Here is a 5,938-nt window from a genome sequence, read left to right as displayed (position 1 = left end):
ACGGGATTATTCCATTTTAAGTGCATAACTCTGTATTTATTCTACTGAACCTCATGAGACTTCTTTTGGTTTAATCCTCAAGGTCTCTCTGAATCCTAGCCCTACCTTCCAGAGTATCTACTACTCCCCCCAGCTTGATGTCATCTGCAAACTTGCTGAGGGTGCACTCCATCCCATTTTTCAGATCATTGATGAAGCTGTTGAACAAAACAAGCCCCAGGACCAACCCCTGGGGCACTCCACTGGATACCGGCTGCCTACTAGACATTGAGCCATTGACTACTAACTACCATCTGAGTCTGATGATCCAGCCAGTTTTCTATCTACCCTACAGTCCATTCATCAAACCCATACTTCTTTAGCTTGCCTGCAAGAAGGTGTGGGAGACTGTATCAAAAGCCTTGCTAAAGTCAAAGTATATAATATCCGTTGCTTTCCTTGCATCCACAGAGCCAGTCACCTCATCATAGAAGGCTATTAGGTTGGTCTGGCATGACTTGCCTTTGGTGAATCCATGCTGACTGTTCCTAATCACCTTCTCCTCCAAGTGCTGAGAAATATTAGTCATTAAATATTGAGCCATTTATATGATTATAGTTTCATAGTTGTTAGGGGATGGATCATCAGCTAGGTATCTTCATCACTACACAGTTTAAATAAAAATGGATGTGGAAGAAGAAAACCCCAGGCTTTAATTTCTGCTGACTTCTTGCAGCTAGTGCTTGCCTTTTCCCGCCTATTTTGCAGTCTGCTTTTTCTCCCGCCCTTTTCCCTTGTTGAGCTTAGTAGGCCTATGAGGTCAATAGGTCAAACCACAGTTTATGCCCTCTTGCAGCTTTCTGGTTCAAACCAGTTTTGTTTGTAATATCTTGCATCATGTGACCTGAATTGAAACATATAAAAGCTTGCTTTAACTGTCTGTTGGTAGGGGCATGTGGAACTGATAAGAGAAAGCTCTGTCTGTTCGGTGTCCTCCCCTGCAGCTGCTTGTATAATAAAAAGGATCTGACACCTTCAAAACCAAACAACAAAGTGAAGCTTGTTTCTTCCACAATTCTTGGTGCTGTGACTCGGATGGCAACACCTGGCTGAGAGTACTGCGGGCTTGCGGACCATTCCCCTCCGAAACCCCAGGTGCCAAATCAAGGTAAGAGACCTTTTGAAATCTCTAGAGGGGTTATTGGTGGAGGACTGCCCCTGCGGGTTGGGGAAACCAGTTCGATCTTATGCCATCCGAACTTTTGAAATACGAACTTGTCAGACACTCTAAAGGATTTGTATGAAACCGGTTTACAATTAAAAGAGTAAAAGGAAAATTCTAGACTAAGGAATATAGAAACCTGGGGAATAGTGAGAGTGTTTTCCACAGTGTCACTGACCAAGGCTGGGACTAAAGAAATATTCTTGAACCCCATGCCTCAGTGCAGAAGTTCCCTTGTGTGAAAGAATATAAGCCGCTGACAAGGTCTGAGACTAAGGTTGGGTCTAGCCACCCCAAGGCTGTCTAGAAAGGCGGACTTAAAAGCAAGGGGGCCCAGCTGGAACTTCGTGACCCAGCGGACAGGTTTATCCTTTCCCCATCCATGGAAACTGTCTAGGTAACTGGCGGTTGATGCGACCAAATAACTGTTAGGACGCCGCTTCGTGTGCTGCCCTCGGTTCAAGATTGGCACATCAAATCCCTTACCCTCTTCCCTGTGTGAGTGCCCTGTGTGAATTGAGGGATGGGGGGCTCTGGGTCAAAGGATGTCCCAACCCCACCAAAAGGAACCCCAGCAGGTTATATGCATGCGCTTTATGGTTAAAAGTCATGTAAGTTTTTAGATAAATGGAATTGGTATACCAGGGATAACCCTCCAAAACAATTTTCTTCAGAAGGAACTTTTGATCTTGATAAACTGATCCACTTCCGAAAAGCTCTAGAGTCCCGAGGTAGCAAGACGCCTCAAACTCAATGGAATGTCTATTTCGACTGGTATGAAGGAGGTAGTAAGAGGCAGCAAGAATCCCGGGTAAGGAGTCTTAAGGACTCCCAAGAAAAACTAAAAGCAGAAATTAAGCAATTGAAAAATGGATACAGCCCTGTCCAGGCTAATCTACCCTCAGCACCTCCTACCCCTTTATATACCCAACTAACTCATGAGACCAAGACCGAGTCTGTAGAAGATATTCTAGAAAGTACTTCTTGTTTGCCCAACCACCACCTTACCCCGAACACCTTCCACCTGAATTGGAAACTCCACCTTGAAGTCTGGAGGGCGCTTCTGCAGGTTCATATTCCCCTGTGGGTTTAAATAACAGTCACCCTAAAAAGGGCTCTATTATTCAAGTACCGTTGCGCCAATTACCAGGCGCACAAGGCTTGGTAACGGTACATGCCCCTTGGACACCTGGAGATTTAAGAAATCTAGTTAAAGAATTTCCTAACATCAGAGAAAAGCCCCAGAAGTTTAAAGACGAGCTTCAAACCATTATTAACTGTTACAACCCTACATGGTCTGATATGAACCAGCTTTTGCGTGCTGTACTTCCTTCTGAAGTCTGACAACGTCTGACACATGAGGCAGACTGGCCACAGTGAGACCCTGGTCATGGGACAGATCTCGCAACCGCCCGACGCCATTTACTAAAAGCCATATCTGTCATATGCCCTAAGAAAACTGACGGGGGTAAAATTAATAATTGTAAACAGAAGAAAGGAGAGTCTCCAGCAGACTATTTAGACCGACTCAAAGAAGTGTTTGAACGACACTCAGGAATAGATGAAGCTACCCAAAAGGGGAAGAAATTGCAGCCGCATTTGTCCAAGGCCTACAGCCTAAATTAGGAGACCAGTTGCGTAACATCTGTGTGGGCTGGCAAACAAAACCATTAAACGAACTAGTTAAGGTTGCCAACCATTGTTTAATGTGTCAGGAAAGAAAGAAAGAAAACAATGAAGCCCAGTTAATGGCTTTGCAACTTCAAACTTATTACCCCAGAGGATGAAGATGTGGAAAAGGGAATTCACAAGGCTGAGGAAGGGGATGCCGGTGCTAGCAGATGAATGTTTCCTCCATTGACCGTTCTTCCTGTTTTTACTGTGGTCAAACCGGTCATTGGAAAGGAGAATGTTCCAACAGACCGCCTACCTCTACCCCTTCAACAGAAAACTCTGCAAATCAACAATATCAGCAATTCTCCTTGCCTCTTCCCCAAAATTCTTTATCTCAATTTTAGGACCGCCTGAGGGATACTAACTTCATCCTTTCACCACTCTTACCCACTGATCAGTCTGGACCCTTTGTAGAATGTACCATAGCAGGGAAAAGGGTAACTTGCCTTGCTGACACAGGGGCAAGTCGTTCCGCTTTGCGTCTTTTTGATCTTCCCGATCCACCTCTTTCCAATCCTGTTATTAATACTGTCGGCATTTCTAACCAAGTAATTTCTCATCCTGTAACTCAACCCTTGTCCGTTACTCTTGGTCCTATCTCTGACCACCATGCCTTCCTTTTAAGCCCTTCTACCCCTGTTAATCTTTTAGGTGCGATCTACTTTGTAAACTCAGTTGTACTATTTATTGTACAGTGAATGGAGTTTTCCTTGAAGTACCAGCAGAAAATGAATGCGCAGTTCTTGCTGCTGTGATTGAACCAGCAACCCCACCTATTTCTACAACAAACCCTGATTTCAAGGAAGAAATCCTTAAAAAGGTACCCCCTGCCCTATGGTCACAGCATGCTAATGAAGTTGGTTAGATACACACCACTGAACCTGTTAAAATTTGTCTTGATCCGTGAAAGCATCTCCCGCGCATTTCCCAGTATCCTCTCAGCAAGGAGGCTGAGCAAGGAATCACGCTAGTCATTTCTCCCCTCCTTCAACAAGGTATCTTGATCCCCACTTCTAGTCCTTGTAATACTCCAATTCTGCCAGTTAAAAAAACAGGCAAAACTACTTATCGCTTTGTGCAAGACCTGCGAGCTGTTAATTCTGTTGTTTTACCTATTTTTCCTGTAGTACATAACCCAGCTACCGTTCTTTCTTGCATCCCACCAGAAGCTTGTTTCTTTACTGTTGTAGATTTGTGTTCTGCTTTTTTTCCAATTCCTATTCATCCAGATAGTCAGTTTTCATTTGCATTTACTTATAAAGGCTTACAATATACTTGGACTAGACTCCCACAAGGGTATACAGAGTCCCCTTCTATCTTTTCACAAATTTTGAAGAAAGATTTAGACGACATTCAGTTCAAAAACTGTTCTGTCCTTATCCAGTATGTCAATGATCTTTTACTTGCCTCACCTTCCTTTGAAGCCTGTAAAATTGATTCTCTGCACCTTTTGACCTGTCTTGCTCTAAAAGACCATAAAGCTTCAAAGAAAAATTTCAGCTCTGCTTACCAAAAGTTCATTATTTAGGCCATGATATTTCCGTCGGAGAACATCACCTTTCAACTGCGCAAGTTGAAACAATTCTCAAAATCCCTCAGCCCATAACTGTCTCTCAAATGCGCACCTTTTTAGGTATGACTGGATATTGCCACCAATGGATTTTGGGCTATGCCTCAATTGTAAAACCCTTGCAAAATCTTACCTTAAAGAACACCCCTGAACCCTTGCAGTGGTCTCCAGAAGCCGAAAACGCCTTTTCTGTCATTAAAGCTGCCCTTTCGCAGACGCCCGCACTGGGACTTCCTGATTATTCAAAGCCTTTTACACTCTTTTGTCAAGAAAAAATGGCTTTGCCCTGGGGGTACCTACTCAATCCCATGGAGATAAACATCATCCTATCACCTACTATAGTAGATAGTAGATCCTGCAGCAACCGGGTTTCCACCATGCCTTCGGGCAGTTGCTGCTTCCGCCATTCTTGTACCTTCTGATGGCGAGCCTCATGACTGCCTCACTGTTATCACTCATTTAACTTTACCCCGGGTTGATCTTAAAAACATTCCCATTCCAAATGCTGACCCACTGTTGTATATTGATGGGTCCTGCCTAAGAAATTCCAAAGGCTCTCTTGGTGCAGGTTACGCTGTATGTTCCCAGCATGAGGTACTCGAAAGTAATTTTTTACCTTGTCTATTCTGCCCAAATTGCTGACTTGTTGCCCTAACTTGTGCCTGTACCTTTGCTAAAGGTAAAACTGTTAATATATATATACAGATTTGCGTTATGCCTTTGGTGTTGTCCATGATTATGGGCAATTATGGAAACAACATGAGTTTCTTACCTCAAATGGCACACCTATTCATAATGGTTCTTATGTAGCCGCCTTATTAGATGCCCTTCAATTAACTGTTGCTGTTGCTATTATTAAATGTGTTGCTCATCAATCTTCCCAGGATGAAGTTACGCATAGAAATACTCTGGCTGACTCTGCAGCCAGAGCTGCGGCCCTTTCACCCCCTCAGGCTGAGCAATTGTTCTTTTCCCATACCTATGAGCAGCTCCTATTGCAACTCTTCATGATGTTGCACTTCTCCAAGATCAGACAGCAGATTCTGAAAAAGACACTGAGTGGCCCACATGAGCAAAGGGGAAATGATCGCAGCTATTCAACCTGATTAGTATGCTCCAAATTTTTCTTCCATAGCTCAGCACTACTGCCAAGCTTGTCCTGTGTGTCAAGCCCACAATGTAGGCAAACCTGTTAAAACTAAGAAAGCCGCACATCCCCCACCTTGGAGACTGTCCCAGGGGTGCCAGGGTTACAGAACCCCAACCCAAAATAGAAGAAAGCCCCAACTTACCATCTGCAGGGGCCGAAAGGAGTGAGAAGGCATGCGCAGAGTAACCACCCATGAAGCTCGTCAGCCACATTCATATTCAGCTGGAGCCGAGTGACGTCACCTGGAGACACCACCCGGTGGAAACAAAAGGCATCCCTGGAGGCACAGGAGGGAAGCCGGTGAGCGGAGGCTCCGCGGGGGGGGCCCCCCCCCCCGGCGGGC

This window comes from Alligator sinensis, unplaced genomic scaffold (genome assembly GCF_000455745.1).
Source record: "Alligator sinensis unplaced genomic scaffold, ASM45574v1 scaffold97_1, whole genome shotgun sequence".
In the NCBI taxonomy this organism is placed as follows: Eukaryota; Metazoa; Chordata; order Crocodylia; family Alligatoridae; genus Alligator; species Alligator sinensis.
Note: the sequence above shows the minus strand (reverse complement) of the source record.